At 49.9% G+C, this 21,790-nt stretch overlaps 1 protein-coding gene across 1 annotated transcript in view; it reads left to right on the forward strand.

Moving 5' to 3' along the window:
• The window catches only part of VWF (von Willebrand factor), a 1,126,314-nt gene that overhangs the window by 293,834 nt on the left and 810,690 nt on the right, over positions 1-21,790 (forward strand). The gene's annotated exons all lie outside the window — the stretch shown is intronic.

Below are 21,790 nucleotides of genomic sequence, written 5' to 3' on the forward strand. Positions count from 1 at the left end.
GGTCTTTCTGGTGACCAGAGATGTGTTCGTTGCGCGGGATGTCTAATATGATCCTGGCTGAGGCGTTTTGGATTCGTTGGAGTTTCTTCTGGAGTTTAGCGGTAGTACCTGCGTAGAGGGTGTTTCCGTAGTCCAGTCGGCTCGTGACCAGAGCATGGGTGACTGTTTTCCTGGTTTCGGTGGGGATCCAACGAAATGTTTTTTTGAGCATGCGAAGAATGTTGAAGCAGGATGAGGATACGGCGCTGACTTGTCTGTTCATTGAGAGTGAAGAATCCAGGATGACGCCTAGGTTCCGTGTGTGGTCAGTCGGGATGGGTGCTTTTCCAAGGGCTTCCGGCCACCAAGAGTCGTCCCATGCAGAGGGGGATGTACCTAAGATGAGGACTTCTGTTTTGTCTGAGTTCAGTTTCAGACGGCTTTGTTTCATCCATTCGGCAACTTCTTTCATTCCTTCGTGTAGGTTAGTTTTGGCGGTGCTGGGGTCATTGGTGAGAGAAAGGATTAGTTGAGTGTCATCCGCGTAAGAGATGATGTTGAGGTTGTGTTGGCGGGCGATGTTGAAGAGGGTGGGGCTGAGTGAGGATCCTTGTGGTACGCCACAGATGACTTCAGTGGCCTCGGACTTGAATGGTGGAAGGCGGAATCTCTGGGTTCTTCCGATGAGGAACGAGGTGATCCATTCAAGTGCTTTTCCTTGTATTCCGATGTTATTGAGGCGTTGTAAAAGGGTGCTGTGGCAGACTGTGTCGAATGCTGCAGAGAGGTCGAGGAGGATGAGGGCGACTGTGTCTCCATTGTCCAGTAGAGTTCGAATGTCGTCTGTTGCTGCGATGAGGGCGGTCTCAGTGCTGTGTTTTGCTCGGAAGCCAGATTGTGAGGAGTCGAGGGATTTGTTGGCTTCGAGGAAAGCGGCGAGCTGGTTGTTGACAGCTTTCTCAATGACTTTGGCCGGGAATGGGAGGAGCGAAATGGGGCGGTAATTTTTGAGTTCGGTGGGGTCCGCTGTGGGTTTTTTCAGAAGGGCGGTGAGTTCAGCGTGTTTCCAGTCTTCCGGGAAGGTGGCGGAGTTGAAGGAGCAGTTGATGACGTCTCGGAGGTGCGGTGCTATGACAGAGTCTGCTTTGTTGAAGATGTGGTGAGGACATGGGTCTGTGGGGGATCCTGAGTGGATGGAATTCATCAGGCGGATGGTGTCCTCAGTGGAGATTGGATTCCAGTCGTTAAGGGTGTTCACGGGGGGAGAATGTTCAGCAAATGGTTGGGTGGGTTGGTCTCCGGGTTGGTTGTCGAAGCTGTTGTGGATGTCTGCAATCTTGTTGTGGAAGAATGAGGCTAGGGAGTTGCAGAGGGCTTGAGAGGGGGTGATGTCGTTGGAGTTGGCCGAGGGATTGGAAAATTCCTTGACGATGTTGAAAAGTTCCTTGCTGTTGTGGGCGTTGTTGTCGAGTCGATCCTTGAATGCTGTTTTCTTGGCCTTTCGGATTAGTTGGTGGTGAGTGCGGGTGGCGTTTTTGAAGGCGTCCTTGGTGCTAGTGGTTGGGTCTTTTTTCCAGGCCTTTTCAAGGCAGCGGCAGAGTTTCTTGGACTTCTTAAGATCATCGTTGAACCATGAGGCCTTCTTGCTGCCAGGTTTGCTTTGACGTTTTTTCAGTGGTGCTAAGGTGTCGGCGGTGTTGGATAACCATAGGGTGAGGTTGGCGGCGGCTTGGTTTGGATTAGAAGAGTGGGCTGGGGTGTTTAGAAGGAGCGATGCGGAGATCTGGTCGGTGGTGATTTTGTTCCAGTTTCTTTGCAGAGTAGGTTGGAGGTGGTTGGTGGGTTTCGGCTTGTTGTAGGTGAAGTGAACGCAGCTGTGGTCAGTCCAGAGGAGATCCGTAGTGTGGCTGAAGGAGACATGATTGCTGGAGGTGAAGATGGGGTCGAGTGTGTGACCTGCGATGTGGGTGGGGGAAGTGACTAGTTGTTTAAGTCCGAGGTTGGCGAGGTTGTCTAAGAGGGTGGTGGTGTTGCGGTCGTTGATCTTTTCAAGGTGAAAGTTGAGGTCTCCCAGAAGGATGTAATCTTTGGAGGGGAGCGATGAAGTCCGTGATGTCTTCACTGAATTGTGCGCGGGGTCCTGGTGGTCTGTAGAGGAGGGTGCCTCTGAGTGTGGTCTTGGGGTCGATGTGGATTTGGAAGTGAAGGTGTTCGGAGTTGGCGAGGTTGGCGTCAGAGCTGGTTGAGATGCGGATTGATTTCTTATGGACGATAGCGATTCCTCCTCCTGTGTGGCCGGTACGGTCCTTGCGTGTGATCTTATAGTCTTCAGGGATGGCAATGGTGATGTCTGGGGCGAAGGAAGCGTTCATCCATGTTTCTGTTAGGAAGGCGACGTCTGGAGAGATGGTGTCTAGTAGATTCCATAGGTCAATGGCGTGTCTGTGGACCGAGCGGGTGTTGAGAAGGATGCATTGTAGGTGGTTGGGGTCGGGAGTCTGTGGAGTGGTCGTAGCGAAGTAGTTGTAGGTGCCGCTGAATTTGCAGGAGTAGCAGGAGAAAGGTCCATGGGTGTGTCCAGGAGCGGCTTGGACGCAGTTGGGGGAGCGGCCGGGGTTAAGGGCTAGGAGGGTGGTGGCATCGTAGGTAATGCGGGAGGGCTGGGCGGCGAGAGGGGCAGGGGGTCTGGCGCTAGGCGCGGTCCAGGCGCGGACGGGCGTAGACGGGCTTACCTTTGGCGCACCTTCGGCGTGGCCGCAGCGCGTGGTCGCTGCACGTAGGTCCATCTGTCCATAAATGGATAGTGGAGGGGGGCGGAGTGTGGGAGGGTCGGCTGGGAGGCGGGAGCGGGGAGGAGACACGGGGACAGGGTAAACACAACAACAACAGCAAATGGCGGTAGGGTAGCGCGGGACAAAGCAGGGGCACAGTCGTCGTTCAGAAATGCCTAAATTCAGTTAAGCGCAAATTAATTAATTATTTTACCGCTACGCAGGAGCACTGAGCACAGATAAATAAATAAGTCAATGCAAACGATACCAGGCGCTAGAAAATCGCTGAGGCACTTTCTCTGGACAAAATAAAGAAATCAATGCAAACGATACCAGGCGCTAGGAAATCGCCGAGGCACTTTCTCTGGACAAAATAAAGAAATCAATGCAAACGATACCAGGCGCTAGGAAATCGCCGAGGCACTTTCTCTGACTACAGTTTCTTTTCAGTAGTCAATCACTTCACCATAAATGAGCCCAAACCCAGCTAAACTAATAACGAAAATGTACTAACCCTTAAAAATTGAGCCTGACTTTAAGTGGGCCGGGACCCTCCTGGCCCAGTGGCGTAACGAAACTTGAGGGTGCCCCCCTGCAAACTACATGGAGGGGGCCCCCCTCCCATCCTCCGTGCCAGTCTAGAGCTCTCAGGCCAGCGACCTGCCATACTGCGGGGGATGCGGGGCTATTGTTACACCACTGTAACTAATCCAGCCGTTATAAGTAACACTGGATGGTGGAGTCAAAGGTTGGGCTTAGTCTGCCAGCAGGCTATCATAGGTGGTGGTTAATTCATTACAGGGTCCCTGCCATCAGTACGCCGGGGAAGTTTGCCCAATTCTAGGTGGGTTTCCTGATGCAGACTCCTGTCATGATATACAACATCGGGCCCACTCATCGTTCAGTTTTGACAAAAGTGCATTCACTACTCCTTTTCATTTCCGTTTTAAAACATTAGACAATGTGACAATGCAGTATTTCAAAAGCAGATGTAACTACAAAAATCAAATTTTGATAATACATTTTTATTAGTAGACAATAGCAATCGTCAGAGGCATTGCATAGCTTCATACACACCGTGACCCCAATTCCATCACAGTCTCTCTCTCAGTGAGTCAGTCTCTCTCTCTTTCTCTCAGTCAGTCAGTCTCTCTCTCTCTGTCATACAGTCTCTCAGTCAGTCAGTCTCTCTCAGTCAGTCAGTCTGTCAGTCAGTCAGTCTGCCAGTCTCTCTCTCTTTCTGTCAGTCTGTCAGTCAGTCTCTCCCCCTCTCTCTCTCAGTCAGTCAGTCTCTCTCTCTCTCTCTCTCTCTCAGTTTCTCAGCCAGTCAGTCTCTCAGTCAGTCAGTCTTCAGTCTCTGAGTCAGTCAGTCTCTACTCTCTCTCCACTCTCTCTCTCTCCATTCTCTCTCTCAACTCTGTCAACTCTATCTCTACTCTCTCTCTCTCCACTCTCTCTTCACTGTCTCTCTCTCCACTTTCTCTCTCTACTCTCTCTCCACTCTCTCTCTCTCCATTCTCTCTCTCAACTCTGTCAACTCTATCTCTACTCTCTCTCTCTCCACTCTCTCTCCACTGTCTCTCTCTCCACTTTCTCTCTCCATTCTCTCTCCACTCTCTCACTCTCCCTCTCTCTCTCCACTCTCTCTCCACTGTCTCCCTCCACTCTCTCTCCACTCTCTATTCTCTCTCTCCACTGTCTCCCTCCACTCTCTCTCCACTCTCTATTCTCTCTCTCCACTGTCTCCCTCCACTCTATCTCTCCACTCTCTCTCCACTCTCTATTCACTCTCTTTCTCCCTCCACTCTCTCTCTCCACTGTCTCTCTCTACTCTCTCCACACTCTCTCCACTCTCTCCCTCCGATCTCTTTCTACTCTCTCGCCACTCTCTCTCCACTGTCTCTTTCTCTACTCTCTCTCTTTCCACTCTCTCCCTCTCCACTCTCTCCACGCTCTCTCCACTGTCTCCCTACACTCTCTCTCGCCACTCTCTCTCCACTCTCTCTCCACTGTCTCTCTCCACTGTCTCTCTCCACCCTCTTTCTCTACTCTCTCTCTCTCTCCACTGTCTCTACACTCAATCTCTCTCCACTCTCTCTCTCTCTCCACTCTCTCTCAACTCTCTCTCACTCCACTCTCTCTCCCACTCTCTCTCACAAAGTAGTGTGTGTTGCCATGGGTGTACGCAGAAATATTTCCGGGGGGGTGGGGGGGGGGGCACATTTTTAACTTCATCACCATCCCCCTTGCACCCTTCTCCCCTCTGCCTTGCACCCTTCTCCCCTTGCACCCTTTCACCCTTCTCTCCCTCCGCCTTGAACCCTTTTCTACCTTGCACCATTCTCCCCTCTGCCTTGCACCATTCTCCCCTCTGCCATGCACCCTTCTCCCCTCTGCCTTGTACCCTTCTCCCCTCCCCTTCCACTCTTCTCCCCTCTGCCTTGCACCCTTCTCCTCTCTACCTTGCACCCTTCTCCCATCTGCCTTGCACTCTTCTCCCATCTGCCTTGCACCCTTCTCCCCTCCCTCTTGCACTCTTCTCTCATCTGCCTTGCACCCTTCTCCTCTCTACCTTGCACCCTTCTCTCCTCTGCCTTGCACCCTTCTCCCCTCCACCTTGTGCCCTTATCCCCTCATCCTTGCACCCTTCTCCCCTCTGTCTTGCACCCTGCTCCCCTTTGCCTTGCATCCTGCTCCCCTCTGCCTTGCACCCTGCTCCCCTTCTCCCCTCCGCCTTGCACCCTTCTCCCCCTCCGCTTTGCACCCTTCTCCTCTCTGCCTTACACCCTTCTCCCCTCTGCCTTGCAACCATCTTCTCTCTACCTTGCACCCATCTTCCCTCTGCTTTGCACCGTTCTCCCCTCTGCCTTGCACAATTCTCCCCTCTACCTTGCACCCTTCTCCTCTCTGCCTTGCACCCTTCTCCCCAATGCCTTGCACCCTTCTCCCCTCCCCCTTGCACCCTTCTCCCCTCCGATTTGCACCCTTCTCTCTGCCTTGCACCCTTCTCCCCTCTGCCTTGCACCCATCTCCCCTCTACCTTGCACCCATCTCCCCGCTGCCTTGCACCCATCTCCCCTCTGCCTTGCACCCTTCTCCCCTCCACCTTGCACCCTTCTCCTCTCTGCCTTGCACCCTTCTCCCCTCTGCCTTGCACCCTTCTCCCCTCTGCCTTGCACTCTTCTCCCCTCCACCTTGCACCCTTCTCCTCTCTGCCTTGCATCCTTCTCCCCTCTACCTTTAACCCTTCTCCTTTCCCCCTTGCACTCTTCTCCCCTCTGCCTTGCACCTTTCTCCTCTCTACCGTGCACCCTTCTCCCCTGTGCTTTGCACCATCTCCTCTCCACCTTGCACCCATCTCCTCTCCGCCTTGCACTCTTCTCCCCTCTGCCTTGCACCCTTCTCCTTTTTACCTTGCACCCTTCTCCCCTCTGCCTTGCACTCTTCTCCTTTCTACCTTGCATCCTTTTCCCCTTTGCCTTGCACCCATCTCCTGTCCGCCGTGCACCCTTCTCTCCTCGGCCTTGCACCCTTCTCCCCTCTGCCATGCACCCATCTCCTCTCTGCCTTGCACCCCTTTCCTCTCTACCATGCACCCTTCTCCCCTCCCACTTGCACCCTTCTCACCTCCCCCTTGCACCCATCTCCTCTCTGCCTTGCACCCTTCTCCTCTCTACCTTGCACCCTTCTCCCCTCCCCCTTGCACCCTTCTTACAAGACCTGGAACCCATCTCCTCTCTGCCTTGCACCCTTCTCCTCTCTGCCTTGCACCCTTCTCCCCTCTGCCTTGCACCCTTCTCGGCCCCCCCTTACGAACCCCCCTGCGGATGCCCACATGGTGCGTTCTAACAAGAGTGCTTACCTAAGGGCACCATTTTGCTGCCTCATCCCTTCTCATATAAGGTTTGCCCTTGAGAATGCTGACAGTCTGACTCTGAGGGCCCCCACTCCCAAAGGGTATACCGACTCAAGACATACTCCACCTTTCTCACAGTAATATACTGATGTTATAGAGGCAAATTCACTAAAGAATACAAACTTTCCACACCACCCTCACCAGAAAGCTCGAAAATATCCAACCCAAAGATTTCCTATAGGAATCAAGCTATTGTTTAAAATACTTCACAGTGGAGAGCTGCAGCTAAAGGTGCGGTGTTACATGACAACCAAAGTTGTGAAATAGTACTAAAATATTTGACAACATTGAGAAGATAGGAACTTGAAACCATTAATTCAAAACATAGTCTTGCAAGTGCGTGGGACAGCGTGTTACCCGTCTGCCCATTCTTCATTAGGAAATGGCAACCAGTTTATGAATAACATGTATATTTGCATCCATACTCTTGTCATGAGTGTGGTATGTGCCTTCAAAACCTGCCGGAAGAACACCATCTCCATTTCCCCTCTCACAACTAGGTAGACCTGACCTCATGACTTATTCTGTGTCCTAATTGCTCTGTGCTGCCTCCTGCTCGGGCCCCCACCCACCCCATCCTCCTTCCGGGCCTTGCTAGCTCTGACTGAAGAGAAACATTGCAACTTGTTACTTTGTTTCTCTTCAGTCAGAGGGAGGGGGCGAGGGGCTCGGTGCAGGCTGCAGACAGCCTGCATCTGCTTTAGAGGGAGAGAGGCTTGCTTCAGCGCAAGCCTCTCTCACAGCTCTCTGAAGTGCTGAGGGGCCCGGGGCCCCCTTCATTTACTGAAGAGAGTGGGCCCCCCCCCTAAAAATCAGCCCGGGCAGCTAAAGATTTCCCTACTGCCTTTCCACAAAACACTGCTTTGGCTAAATTTTATTGGAAAAAAAAATAGGGGGGAGGGGGAGGTGATAAAAATGCACGGATTAGTTTACACTGGTGAAACACACCTAAAAACAAGTGAGGCCACTTTTGCTTATGCCCCCTGCCCCGCTCAATATGCATACATTAATTAGCCAGCCCAGAGAGAGAAAGGGAGCAATATCTCTGCCGGTTGAGAAAAGGGAGGTATTGGACTCCCATCAGCCTTCAGAAAGGCCACTCAGGCACCCACTGGGCCGCTGGCGGTATTCGAACACAGACACCACCGAAAACAGACCCCAGGCTGCCTAAAAAAACAGCCCACAGCCAGGGCCGGACTGAGAACCAAAACAAGCCCTGGCAAAGGGCTCGCTGGCCCCCTGGGGGTGCGACTGAGCTCTTTGTCGGGCCAGTTTTCGGCCGATTTTGTTACAGGGCCGTTTTTGCAGCAAAACCGGCCCCCACCTGTGGAACAGGAGCCCATATTACCATCGATGCCCAGGCTGCTGGCGCAAGACGCCTCTTAGTTCCCATTCTGAATAATTACCAAAATAAAGAGACGGGCGCTGGAGGCAGGAATCAAGAACAGAGTTTAATTCTCATGAGGAGAGCCTGTCATGTCAGACACGAAACAAGGTGCCATCGGGAGGTGCTCTAACAAGTGAGCTGAGACTCTGTCTTTTATACTTTACAAAAACACTTGGCATTACAGTCACAGCATTGTGAAACAAAGAAAAGACAACCCCATAATCCTCGTGTCAATCCTACCCCACATGTGTTCACAATAGGGACCCTTGACCTGCTGATAAGAGAGGGGGCAATGACGCAGCTGAATGTTCCGCTGATTATTAGGATGCGTGCGCCTGATCGTAGCCCAGGGGGTGGGGAGGCCAGGATCAATAGTGGGTCCTTTGAAGAGGAGTGACTCCATACAATAAAGGGCAGTAAACAGTGTCTCCCGGCTTAGGCGATGGCCTCGGACATGTGTGGACAGTCCATCGCGGAGGGAGGGTTTGCTAACAGAGGGGTTATTCATGAAAGGAAAGGAGGTGTTGGTCAGGCGCGGCCGTGACTCCCAAGGACAGGGTCTTGCAGAGGAGGAAGGTTTATGACTTGTCCATGTGAGGGAGAAGGAGGGGGTCAGGGTGCGCGCAGGGTCAGAGTCGCACAGAGAGAGAGAGGTCTTATGACCCGTACATGAGAGAACAGGGGCAGTCAGATACAGCTGGGGGGGCTATGTCAGCTGAGGCGAAGGATGCTTCTTCAAGAGGGAAATGGGGGGGGGTGCCTGGGTCAAGCAGGAGGGCTGCCTTTCATAGCAGGGTCGCGCAGAGTGCTGGGTTTCATGGTCTATGCATGTGAGAGTGGGAGGGGGGTGCTCAAATGCGCGCAGGAAGGAAGCCAGTGATTCTAATGAGTGGGCAAGAGGCCAAGGTGCCTAAAAATGGCTGTCATGTACATATGGGCACGGGCTTTTACTGGCGGAGTGATACGGTCAATATTTCAGGGTATACGTGGTGCCTACAGGGAGGGGGACGGGAGAGGGAAAATGAACACTGCTTATGTACATCAATTTTTCTATTTTCCACAGTCGCCCCTTTTTACATAACAGAGTTCATTTTTCTAATTGATGGGGGTATATATAAACAACAAAGTTCATTTTCCTATCCCTCCTAGTTAAGGGGCGTACATATAAACATGTGGTTGATGAAATAGCATTTGTCAATACTAACATATTGCACAAAAATCATGAACAGTTGATGTGATGGGCAGAATGCAGCACATAGGAAATTGCATTTGTCGAGTTCCTATCATTTCAAAAGCACTACATAGCATAAATGTTTCTGACTTAAAAATGTGACCAATGAACATTTTGACCAAGCAGTTGAGGGCGGAATCAGTTCAATATACAAAGTCTCTTCGTCACAGTGTCTTTTAGCAGTGAGCCATCACTGGTAGGCTCTAGTCCGTGTCCTTTCGTTGGCGCTGTTGAGCACCGGCGGTGGAGCTATAGGTCCAGCTCGGTTCTATCCTTACGCGTTGCAGGGTGCGGTCAGTCCTCTGCTGTTAGACCACAGTCCTGTTCCCTAAACAATCAGTTTAGCGGCGCCTTATGCTCGGCACCTATATTTCCGTGGCAACACCCTATTCCCACCTGAATGCCGTTCTTCCTTTTGGCGTGAAGTCACATGGAAAAGAGGGTGTGTGTTGTTCAAACAGTCGATAGGAGATAGGAGGAGTTGGGTCAGAGTTCCTGGGACACACAAAAGAGACCAAGGAAGCAAAGGATAACAAGCAGGCAGGCCCATCAATCGGGCCCAAAGAAGGGGGACGGAGACTCCAGGCACACGTGGGTTAGCAGACGGAGGGCTTCAGGGCAGCCCGCCAAGTTTCATTTTCCACGTTTGAAACTGCTGTCTCGTCCCGCATCTTGTTGCTCTGCAGCTCCACCTTTGGTCGAGGTCACACGTGTCTCAAGATCTGCAGCCAGGCTGTACGTCACATCCGACCCTTCTCCTTCGGTGGTCGTGAATCTTTGAATAGGTACAAAACAAGCTTTTAGAGAACTGGCAGACGAAGACATTTATGCATGTGAGTTCCTCCCTTAATCCTACGCATTTGGGAGATACGCTCATCGGTCACAGTCAGAGGTCTATTACCAAGCAGTGCATATGTCGGCATTCCTACTGAGTTCATGCCAAGTTTACTCATCGTCCTATTTATAACTCAAGTGAGGACAAACAAGATTCCCATCAACTGTGCATTTCATCATATTCAACATTTCGGAATATTTCCTTCAAGGCTGGCTAACCTTTTCAAACAGGGCGGGGGCGCTATCATCGAGAGTCAGGTAAAACAGGGGTTTCTCGAGGGACGACAGTTACTCATGGTCATCATGTTTATATCCGGGACAGCAGCTGGGGTCTATCAAATGGGGCGGGGATGCTTCGGGCGCTCGCGCTTTGGTGCAAAGGGGGTGGGGCAATCTGGGCATTGGGGGTCAATCTAGACGTTGGTGTTCGTCTCTGATGAACAGAAAAATAAGGTGCCATTGACATACAGTTCCCCTATAAAAGGCCAAATTGGGGGACCTTAGTCGTCTTACCTGTCCTTTCCTTCTCAGCCAATTCGAGTTCATTCATTTTTGCAGAAAGGAGAGGTAGTAATATGGCGAGATACAATCATTTTAGTTTCGGTCAATTTCGCTGAAAACCTTCGCGTTCAATAAGTATCCAATCAGGCTGGTACCAGTGAGGCACGGTTTTACCATAAAAAGGAAGAGGAAATAGGGAGACTCTCAGAGAGTGAGAGTCGTCCGCAATCTAAACGAGCCATTTGGTACACGTATGACATGTAGAGAGAGAGAGAGAGAGAGAGAGAGAGAAGAGAGAGAGAGAGAGAGAGAGAGGAGAGAGAGAGAGAGAGAGAGAGAGAGAGAGAGAGAGAGAGAGAGAGAGAGAAGGGAGAGATATAGAGAGGAAAAAGGTGGGATAGAGATAGAGAAAGACAGAGAGATGTGTACAAAAATAGGTCATTTAGTGCGTTCACAACACAGAACAGCAGGGGTCAGGTAACGGAGAGACGCAAACAAAGGGAGAACATAAACCCCTATAGCACATACACACGAACTCAGACAGAGGAAGACAGTACATGTATTACATATATATAAGACATTCACGACAAAACACAAAACAACAGTTGGCCAACAAAATCTATTTTTTCTTTTTTTTTTTTTTTTATATCCTTCATGTCTTTACTATCCTATTTATCTTCGTGCTTAGTTCTTTTTACCTTTCCCTCCTTTTCCCTCTCGCTTGTTATTTCTGCGAGCGTTCTCAATTGCCAATACTTACACCTCGGTCAGTCGATCTGAAATTAACCTGGTCGCGCTATTTACCCATGGTTGGATCTTAAAACCATTTTTCAGTTCCTTCCTTTGGTGGGAAGTTCTCCAGGCTGAGGCAACGGCAAGTATTGATCGGGAGAACAGTCAGACAGCTTGGCTAGATCTATAAGAGTGTGAGAAGGGGGGCAGTAAATTTTAAACATCAGCATCATTTCTAACTTCCCAGACGGGTGGTGCCGTGGTAACCCTTACCCACACACTTTTCTTTGTCCTTTCCCTACCTAGTCAAACGTCTAGTTACATTATCTAACGTGTTATTTCTAGTCAATTTTCGTCATACAGTACCCGTCAAGTTTCTATGTCAGTCCATCCTCCCAGTCGCTATGTTCTAAGGAGGAACAGTCATGTTTAAGTCTACGTCTTTTTTTTTTTTTTTTAAATTTTTAAAACCTTTATTGTAAAAAGCACACAGCTATTCAGCCTAACATCCCGGAGGCAAGGCAGCATAGTATAGAACGGTCATAGTGCCAGCGATTCATTTCAGGACAATGCAGGTTGTTTTATATTTTTTAAACAATAACTGAAACAGAGCGCCCGAGGGCGCGAAGAAGGCAATGGAAATGAAGAAGACCACTAGTCGGTAGGAGGCGGAAGGAGCTGGAGCAGGTATAGAAAGAACTGAGACAGAATGTAGCAAAAGCGAGGGGGGGGGGGAAGGAAGAACAGGAGAATCAATATAGAAGTAACACAGCTGTCGTCAACGTCTATGGTGACAAGCGTTCATCTCGTGGCAACGGTGCAGGTGGTAAACACAAGTCCCCTCTATAGGCATTCCAGGCACCCCATACCTTGTTCCACGTCTGAGGCCGCCCCCTGGCAGTATACACAGTCTTTTCGCGCAACATACACCAGTCCATGTTGGCCTTCCATTGTACCACCAGGGGGGCCGCATTAGAATCCCACCTCTGCGCTATGTCCCGTTTAGCGACCGTATTGCCCAGTGTGGCCCATCGGGTCTGCGCCGTATCATAGTCATTAGGCTCCCAAACATTCAGGAGGCACCTACAAGTCTACGTCTTTTAAAAAAAACTTATCGTCATAAGGACTATGCACATATTCCCTCCTTCCCTTCCTTTTTCGTCGGTGGTTTGATCATCGTTCTCCCATACTTCAGTCAATGTTCCAACGCGACCTGCAGAAGGGAGGAGAAAGAAGGGGTGGGGGGGGGCAGCATTCAAACCACATCAGCATGCAGTAGTCCGAAAATGATTTTACCTACCACATACTCGACCTATCTCCACGTACTGCATTTCTTTACCATCTCGGCGTATACGCCCAGAGGGACCAGTAATGTCAGATAGATAATCATTGACGATCTGCATATCTACATGAGTTACTTGGTCGCGACCCCTTTTGGTTGTGTGCGAGGGTGGCGGTCAGGTGGCATTTCTGTGGTGTCGTTTTAAAGCGTCTAAAACCCTTTTCCGGCTGCCTGTGACACATAATGTAGCTGCTAAATATCGGGTCCTTTTTAACCTTCAGCCTTCATCATACTTTCTCGTTGCTCACAGTAGGAATACATTCAAAAATCATTAATGCAACCGCTACAACTATGCGTTCCTTTTCAAAATACTTTTAATAAAAAGTGCTGGTGTATAAATACAGGCCTACAACCCAGTGAACCGGCCACGGAGCAGATTGGAACTGTACATAGGAAGAACAAAGTTGGTGGCAGTTCATTGCATAAAGTGCAGCAGTGCAATAAAATTGTATCAAACTTCCCTACAAAGCAAGCATGAGGCATGTCAAGAATTCAGTTTTTCAATTAATTCATTAATTCATTATCCAAATGCTCATTTATTATCTGAATTACACCAATTCATTTTCCATATCATAATTGGTACCCACCCTAAGTCAGTTCATTGTCCAAACATATGATCAATATCTATATTGCTTTCTTCTCTAAGCACATAATCATTATCCATTTTATCGACTTTCATTGTCCAAAAATGCACACGTATCTCAGAGCATCAAAATTCGAGCAATCCGGGTGAACAGGGAGTTTGAAAGTTTTGTTTCGTGTATCGGCGCCATTTTGGGCGAGGTCAGGCAGGTTCCAGCATAGTCAGAATGTCTCCGAGGACTCGTGGTTGGACCAGAACCTTCCATTGGTAGTTCAAAAAGTTTCGCGCAATGTGGTAACAGTCTAACAATATGGACCATCAGTCAAAGAGTGGGGAGGCGGCAACAATTTTCCTACCGGGTCATTCTGGTGTTCCACCGGAACTGAACAAGTCTGTACCTTGGCTGTGTTTAGCCATTTCCAAACTGAGGCTGGCGCCTGCAGGAGTGCGTCGATGTCGCGGTTCCCAGTGAGGGGGACGGGGGCGCCCATGCGGAGGGATCGGGGTGCCCCCCGGCTCTCATAGAATCTTCAAAGTTGAGGAGAGAAGGCAGGGGCGTGTGCCCGTCCCGGGCAAAAGACCGCTTTTCGATGTGGACCCTCTTTAAGCAAGAGCGTTGGGGTGTCGCTGGAAGCCTCCACCTGGAGGGAGTTGGGGGAGGCTCGTTCGCGTCACCTCCCCCTTCCAGCGACCCCGCGCCGTTCTCCGGCTCCAGTGTTTCGGTAAGGCCGTGCCAGGCGATGAAGATGGGGGGGGAGTCGAGGTTGAGGCAAGACATCCCCCCCTTGACATGTGGCGGGACTACCTGTAACTATCCAGGCGTTGCAGTGTGGCTGGACTACCTGTCACTCTCAGGTGTTGACATGTGGCGGGACTACCTGTAATCTTCGGGCGTGGTCATGTGGCGGGACTATCTGCAACTCTCAGGGTTGTCCGACCTCGCCTTGGCTCCGGTCCTCGTCGATGGCCAGATCAGGCAAGAGAGGGGGTGGGGGGTGGTCGGTGGCTGTGGCAAGACAGCTCCCCCCCCCCGTGGCCTGCAGGGCAGCAGAAGAGGGGAAAGGGAGAGACCTCCATGATTCCTCGGGCCGTCCACCCTACAGCCTCCCCTTCCGACTGCGGCCAGCCGAGCCCTGCACGCATCGAGGCCTCGCCTTCCGGATGGGCGTAACCGCGGACCTGTTGCACTTCGGGAGCTTCCGGAATGGGGGTAGGTACCTATTGGTTTGTTCCTATTTCATGTGACAGTTATTTGGGCGTGGTGGGCAATGAGGCAGACATGTTTTGGGGCAGGAATAGGCAACGGAACCTAGCTACCTCGTGGCTGCCTTGGTGTCAAGCTTGTCTTCCCTCGCCATTTTTATGTTTCTTATTGCGGGTTATTTCTAACGTTTTTTATTTTATTTTTAGCGAAGTTGATAACTCATCAGTGGCCTACTGATTTCGCTCAACTCTTTTCCTTGTATTTTTATGCCATAACCTACTATAAGCTATAGCCACTAGTCCACACTTAATGAACATGTCCTTATTAGGTGTGCCCTCCAGTGGAGCTGGATGGTTCATCTCTAATAAGCGGTCCGGGCTAAACAGGCTACCAACCAGTGGGGAGAAGATAGGCATGACGGATTACAACGGGGACAAAAGTCTGCACTACCTATCTTATCACGGCGGGCAAAGACTAGACAGAATATTTCTATTCTCCGTTGTTTGCCGGCGGTGAATACCTCAAACGAACCAATACCGAACACTTAATGTACGGTCAATCAAACAATCAGTGGGGAGAATAAGTGGGTGCGAAAAGGTTTGCGTTACCCACTCTTTCTCTACCTGCAAAGCGAGACCTTGTTCTTCCCTGTTTGCAGACAAAGAATCTCCAGACAATAATCCACGAACGACAGTTCGGGAAACAGTGGGGGAGGAAGATAGGCACGACGGATTACAATGGGGACAAAAGTCTGCGTTACCTATCCTTCACTGCTTGCAAAGAGAGAGCCTGTTGTTTTCTCCGTTTGCAGACGGTGAATCTCCAGAGGTTTCAACAAAGCGTAATACTAGTATTATCCAACAAACAATCATTTCACAATTTGTCGCATTTATGCAACCTTACCTGGACCGGACCGTGTGGGCAGTTCTTCGCCTTCCTCCTTCCAGCGCCCGATCGTTCTCTTACTCCATGATTTTACCGCAGCAGTCCTGTGGGATTCCAGTCAGGACAGTAGGTCACTCAAGAGAGGTCCGTTCAGAACAGGTGAAGTTCATTCAATCGGCAGCCGGACGAGGGCCCTCTCAAGGCAGGTATACTCCGATCATTTAGATGTTCACCTCATCGTCTGGATCTCTCTTACTGGACCTTATGTCACTGATGGACCCCGCGTTGGGACGCCAATTGTGGAACAGGAGCCCATATTACCATCGATGCCCAGGCTGCTGGCGCAAGACGCCTCTTAGTTCCCATTCTGAATAATTACCAAAATAAAGAGACGGGTGCTGGAAGCAGGAATCAAGAACAGAGTTTAATTCTCATGAGGAGAGCCTGTCATGTCAGACACGAAACAAGGTGCCATCGGGAGGTGCTCTAACAAGTGAGCTGAGACTCTGTCTTTTATACTTTACAAAAACACTTGGCATTACAGTCACAGCATTGTGAAACAAAGAAAAGACAACCCCATAATCCTCGTGTCAATCCTACCCCACATGTGTTCACAATAGGGACCCTTGACCTGCTGATAAGAGAGGGGGCAATGACGCAGCTGAATGTTCCGCTGATTATTAGGATGCGTGCGCCTGATCGTAGCCCAGGGGGTGGGGAGGCCAGGATCAATAGTGGGTCCTTTGAAGAGGAGTGACTCCATACAATAAAGGGCAGTAAACAGTGTCTCCCGGCTTAGGCGATGGCCTCGGACATGTGTGGACAGTCCATTGCGGAGGGAGGGTTTGCTAACAGAGGGGTTATTCATGAAAGGAAAGGAGGTGTTGGTCAGGCGCGGCCGTGACTCCCAAGGACAGGGTCTTGCAGAGGAGGAAGGTTTATGACTTGTCCATGTGAGGGAGAAGGAGGGGGTCAGGGTGCGCGCAGGGTCAGAGTCGCACAGAGAGAGAGAGGTCTTATGACCCGTACATGAGAGAACAGGGACAGTCAGATACTGCAGGGGGGGGCTATGCCAGCTGAGGCGAAGGATGCTTCTTCAAGAGGGAAATGGGGGGGGGGTGCCTGGGTCAAGCAGGAGGGCTGCCTTTCATAGCAGGGTCGCGCAGAGTGCTGGGTTTCATGGTCTATGCATGTGAGAGTGGGAGGGGGGTGCTCAAATGCGCGCAGGAGGGAAGCCAGTGATTCTAATGAGTGGGCAAGAGGCCAAGGTGCCTAAAAATGGCTGTCATGTACATATGGGCACGGGCTTTTACTGGCGGAGTGATACGGTCAATATTTCAGGGTATACGTGGTGCCTACAGGGAGGGGGACGGGAGAGGGCAAATGAACACTGCTTATGTACATCAATTTTTCTATTTTCCACACACCCTTGCGGCGCACCGGGGATTTCCCGGTGCCCGCAACGGCCAGTCCGGGTCTGCCCACAACTGGAAGTCTGATACCGGCCCCTCGGGCCTAGCCTGAGTGCCCGCGTTACTAATCCGACGCTGCCTGGCCTCAAACCTGTCAGTAATTAAAAACAGACATTGAAACGGGTCCCTTCCAGGTATTCATATTCTTAGCTTTGAAGGCAAAACACTTATCGGTTTCTGAACAATACGTGTAAAAAAAACTTTACGGTAATGCTGTTCATGTCTATATTTCATGTGTTCTACTTAATTTTGCATCTCCTAGGAATTCTGGCTTTTTCCAGGATGTAGTGTTTCTTACACCTGCCAACTTGAAGAACAATCTCACCATGTAAGAATGGGCGGGGCCTCGTGCCGAGAAGTACCTACAAGGCTCTTTTGAACTCCACCCTGCCCCCAAGCCCCCCCCCCCCCAATAAAAGCTTGCTGAGGCTGGCGCCGATGTACTGGGGTGTTTTCACACCCCTTAAGGAGGTCGGCAGTTCAAAGCCTTAGAAAATGAGCTGGAAAACCACTATTTGAAGTGCTTTTCAACTAATTTTCCGTGCCATTGTGTGATATCGGCTTCTCACCGGGAGACCGTGTGATGAGAGCCGATATTGTGTGTCATATACAGTGGCACCCTGTGAGTTGGCAGGTATGGTTTCTGTATTTTTGTGTGTAGTGTATTGCTGTTACCCACTGCATACTTTGAAATAAGTCACATCCAGGTGTTATAACGGCCACGATTGAGTAGAGTTTAAAGGCAGTGCGATTCTATTCTAATGTGTGTGTCTGGTGGCACTCCATGGAATACTTTTGTTTGTATATTTAAGCCACGCCCTTAATTATATAGGCCACGCCTGTTACAGACCTTCACTTTTTTACTCCCACTGAAAGTTCTGATTATGCCGGATGAGTACAAAGTATTTAGAGACCGAACAATTCTATGTGGACACCTCATATACGTAGGCCTAATGAATGTCCACGTATACAAAAAAAAATAAGTCTTCGTGGGATATATCTTTTAACCTACTTTTCCAGGGCGACAAAACTAATATTAATTAGAGTAAATGTGAAAGACCTATTTTGATTCTGTGGCATGTGGGATTCTTGAATGTAGGAGTTTTTGAAGCAGTGAGTCTGGGGCAATATCCATGTACCTAGACAGATGATGCTTGCCACACTGTGATACACATTCAGATTTCCTAGGGGTACCTGTCAGCCTCAACACTTCTACTCAGAATTGAGACTAAAAATACCCAGCTGCTGCCTGCGGTGCGTAAATGAGGAAATGTACACCATTGCTGTTAGTTGCTGGCACAGCCAGTTGGTTGCTCTGTGAGTGCAATAGAAGGCAGGTGGAAAGGACTCGAGATTGTGGGTTCCTGGCATGGGAATGCCACCTTATGCAACTTCCCCTGACACTGTCTCACTGCATGAGACAAGTGTGGCAAGATACTCTGGAAGTGACAATTCCTCTTCTGTTACCAGAGTGGCTGGCATCCTTTCTAACCAGGGGACAAGCACCTCTTTTTCACTCTTTGATGTTATTGACACATGCTATAAACACTGGCAGTGGCTCTAGGGTACCCCACGTCTGCAGAACATAACACTGGTTTGTGTCTCTTGAGAAGAAAGACACTCTCCTCGCCTCTGGATTGAGCGGTGTGTCCTTCTAAACTTTGCAGATTCTGACATCTCTTCGTTTCCATTGAGGGGCAGGGTGACCAGAATTTTAAAGCCAAAAACCGGGCCATTTCCCAAAAACAGAAAAAGGACTTAAATTTTACTCCAACCCAGCTCCAAGAATGACAGTGCTCCTTAGCAGAGAATTACAGAAGAGGCAGTAAGAACATAAATAAATGTCAGTAGCATGCCTGTTAATTGAATTGCTTTCTTATAACATCCGCTAACTATCCCTGCTTTGCAAAACATAAAAAGATACCTTCCACCATTTTTACCCTCTCTAAAACAGGGACATGAGCTTAATTTCATAAAATCTTCCAGGACGACAGCTGGCGAAAAACTGGGTCCGTCCAGGCAAATCTGTGGCGCTTGGTCACCCTATTGAGTGGGTGATGCTGTGTTAGATCCTGGCCAATCTAGTTGGATGGAATCTGGAATCTGGAATACTTCATATGACCAGATTCCATACAAGGACAGTTGACCCAAGTGACTTGGAAACTGTTTAAGAAAATAAACTACATGGGAAGCCTGCCATGCGTGATGATACTTGTTTCAAATAAGTAAAGGATCTTAAACGCTGCTCTTTCAGGCTTTGATACGTCAATTCTCTCTTCCTGACAAGATCTCTCCACCCTTACTTCCCCTGTAGGTGCCAACAATAGACCCCTGGCCAAGTTGTCCACCCTCAACCAACTGGCTAGGGTCTCATTCGCAATGGTGAATAGCAAAGGCAAAAGCGGGCATCCTGTTTCGTTCACCTTTTTACTGGGAACGGATCTGACAATAACCCCTCAGCCTCTACCCCTCCCTCTAGCCCTCAAGTCTGCATGTAACAGCCGGATCCAAGTAATACATTGAGGTCCGAAGTTAAGTTCATGTAGTAAACAGAAAAGGTAATTCCATTGAAGGCCTTATGAAAGTCCACCAGAGAAACATGCGCTCCTGGTATCCAATCCGCCAGGAGAAACAAGCGCACTTCTGGTATCCGATCCGCCAGGAGAAACACCCACGCTCCTGGTATCCGATCCGCCAGGAGAAACAAATACCGGCGCTCCTGGTATCCGATCCGCCAGGAGAAACAAACACACACCCTCCTGGTATCCGATCCGCCAGGAGAAACAAACACACATGCTCCTGGTATCCGTTCCGCCAGGAGAATCAAACACCTGCGCTCCTGGTATCCGATCCACCAGGAGAAACACCTGCGCTCCTGGTATCTGATACGCCAGGAGAAACAAATACCCGCGCTCCTGGTATCCGATCCGCCAGGAGAAACAAACACACGCCCTCCTGGTATCGGATCCGCCAGGAGAAACAAACACACACGCTCCTGGTATCTGATCCGCCAGGACAAACACATGTGCTCCTGGTATCCGATCCGCCAGGAGAAACAAACACCTGCGCTCCTGGTATCCGATCCGCTAGGAGAAACAGACATCCGCGCTCCTGGTATCTGATCCGCCAGGAGAAACAAACACCCGAGGTACTGGTATCCAATCCTCCAGGAGAAACAAACACGCAACCTCCTGGTATCCGATCCGCCAGGAGAAACAAACACACGCGCTTCTGGTATCCGATCCGCCAGCAGAAACAAACACACGCGCTCCTGGTATCCGATCCGCCAGGAAAAACAAACACACGCGCTCCTGCTATCTGATCCGCCAGGACAAAAAAACACATGCGCTCCTGGTATCCGATCCGCCAGGCCATTGTAGACGCATGGAATGTTGTGTCTCGTGACCTGATTGGTCATAAAACCTGATTGATCCGGATGGATCCGAGGAGCTAGCATAAGCTTCAGTCTGTTAGCTAGGGCCTTTGCCCAGATTTTAACCTCAATATTTAATATTGGGGTGTGAAGAGGAGCAGCGGTCGAGCGGGAGACCAGGTTTGTGTATGAGCACAAATTCTGCTAAGCGCAGCAGGTATGGAGGGAGATATCATGTCCTATCCCACCCTAATGTTGATTAGATGTACACATTGTTGATTTATCTTTAATATAAATGAGCCGTAATTTGTTGCATTATATCATATTTTCGGTGAAGCAAATGACACAGGAAAACGTACGAGTGGAGTGGGCTGTAGAGTCGCAAGCTTCCAGACAGGGTGGGCCTGGGTATAGACGGTCGGTGACCCTGTCCCTCTTTATTTAAAATGTCCAGAAAAGTGCAGAGTGAGGACAAATATCCTTCGCGACCTGCCGTCCAAGCACAATGCCCATCCGCAATGTTATGCCACAATGGCATTTTGAAGGAAGGCTCAAAATATCGGCATTTTTCATGTGTACAGTCCTATCAAATAAAATGATGTTCTCAATTATTCTGACTGTGACCATACTTCGATTCCGTGTCTTTCGAAAGTCTGACTTCTTTCCAAAGAGGGCAAGTCTTTGTGATTTCAGTCATTTCAGTACGAACACTTTTTATAAAGCGTTGGTGCGATGTAGCCGGAGCAAAGACAGTGTAGAAGGAAAATCTCTTAGCTTACAGCGCCGACTGCTGGCCAATATGCTGTGATGCCCGTTGGTCAAATTATATCTTACTAAGGAATAATTATGAAATGTCCACAGTATCTTCATCCAACTCAAAAACACGCTCGTATCGCCTCTCTCCTCTCTGTCTCTTCCTCAGCCCACTACGGGCCTCATTTATGGCGTGGGGCCGCGCAGCATGCCGTCCTGCTCCACTATCCTACGGCAAGAAAAGAGCAGGAATGCGCCTTATCTATCAGATACGTTGCAAACCTGTCCTTTTTCCCTGCGCCGGCGCACAATTGGCTGCCATGCACCAACGCAGGCATCTTTGCACCATGGTGCAAGGGTGCCTGCGTTGTTGGGTTGATTCACAAAAGGCATTTTCTGCAGCACAGATAGAAAAATATAGAAATAAAGATACTTCTCCTCGCCGTGCCTCCCTTGGGAGGCACACGTTTTTGGCACTGCCTCAGAGTTATGATTCATCGTAAATCTGGGGCAGTGTCAAAAAGCCATGGATGTTGCTGGGAACGCCCCCAGCAACAGCCATTGCACGCCCCTGTAACGCAGAAAAGTGTGTTAAAGGGAACGATATTTATGAGACAGCATTGAGCTAAAAAAAAGTGGCTTAGTGCTGCCTTGTAAATATGGACCAGGTTCCTGCGCCATGGGACGTCGCAAAAAAATGACGTTCCAGCACTGCAAGGCGCCTCATAATGAGGCCCTATATCTTTCCTTTGCCAATTTGTCTTCCATTACCGAAGCAGTCTTTTCTCTCCCACTGACTGCCCCGCTACCCCCACCCCATTTGGATT

This window comes from Lissotriton vulgaris, chromosome 1_1, assembly GCF_964263255.1.
Source record: "Lissotriton vulgaris chromosome 1_1, aLisVul1.2, whole genome shotgun sequence".
Lineage (NCBI taxonomy): Eukaryota > Metazoa > Chordata > Amphibia > Caudata > Salamandridae > Lissotriton > Lissotriton vulgaris.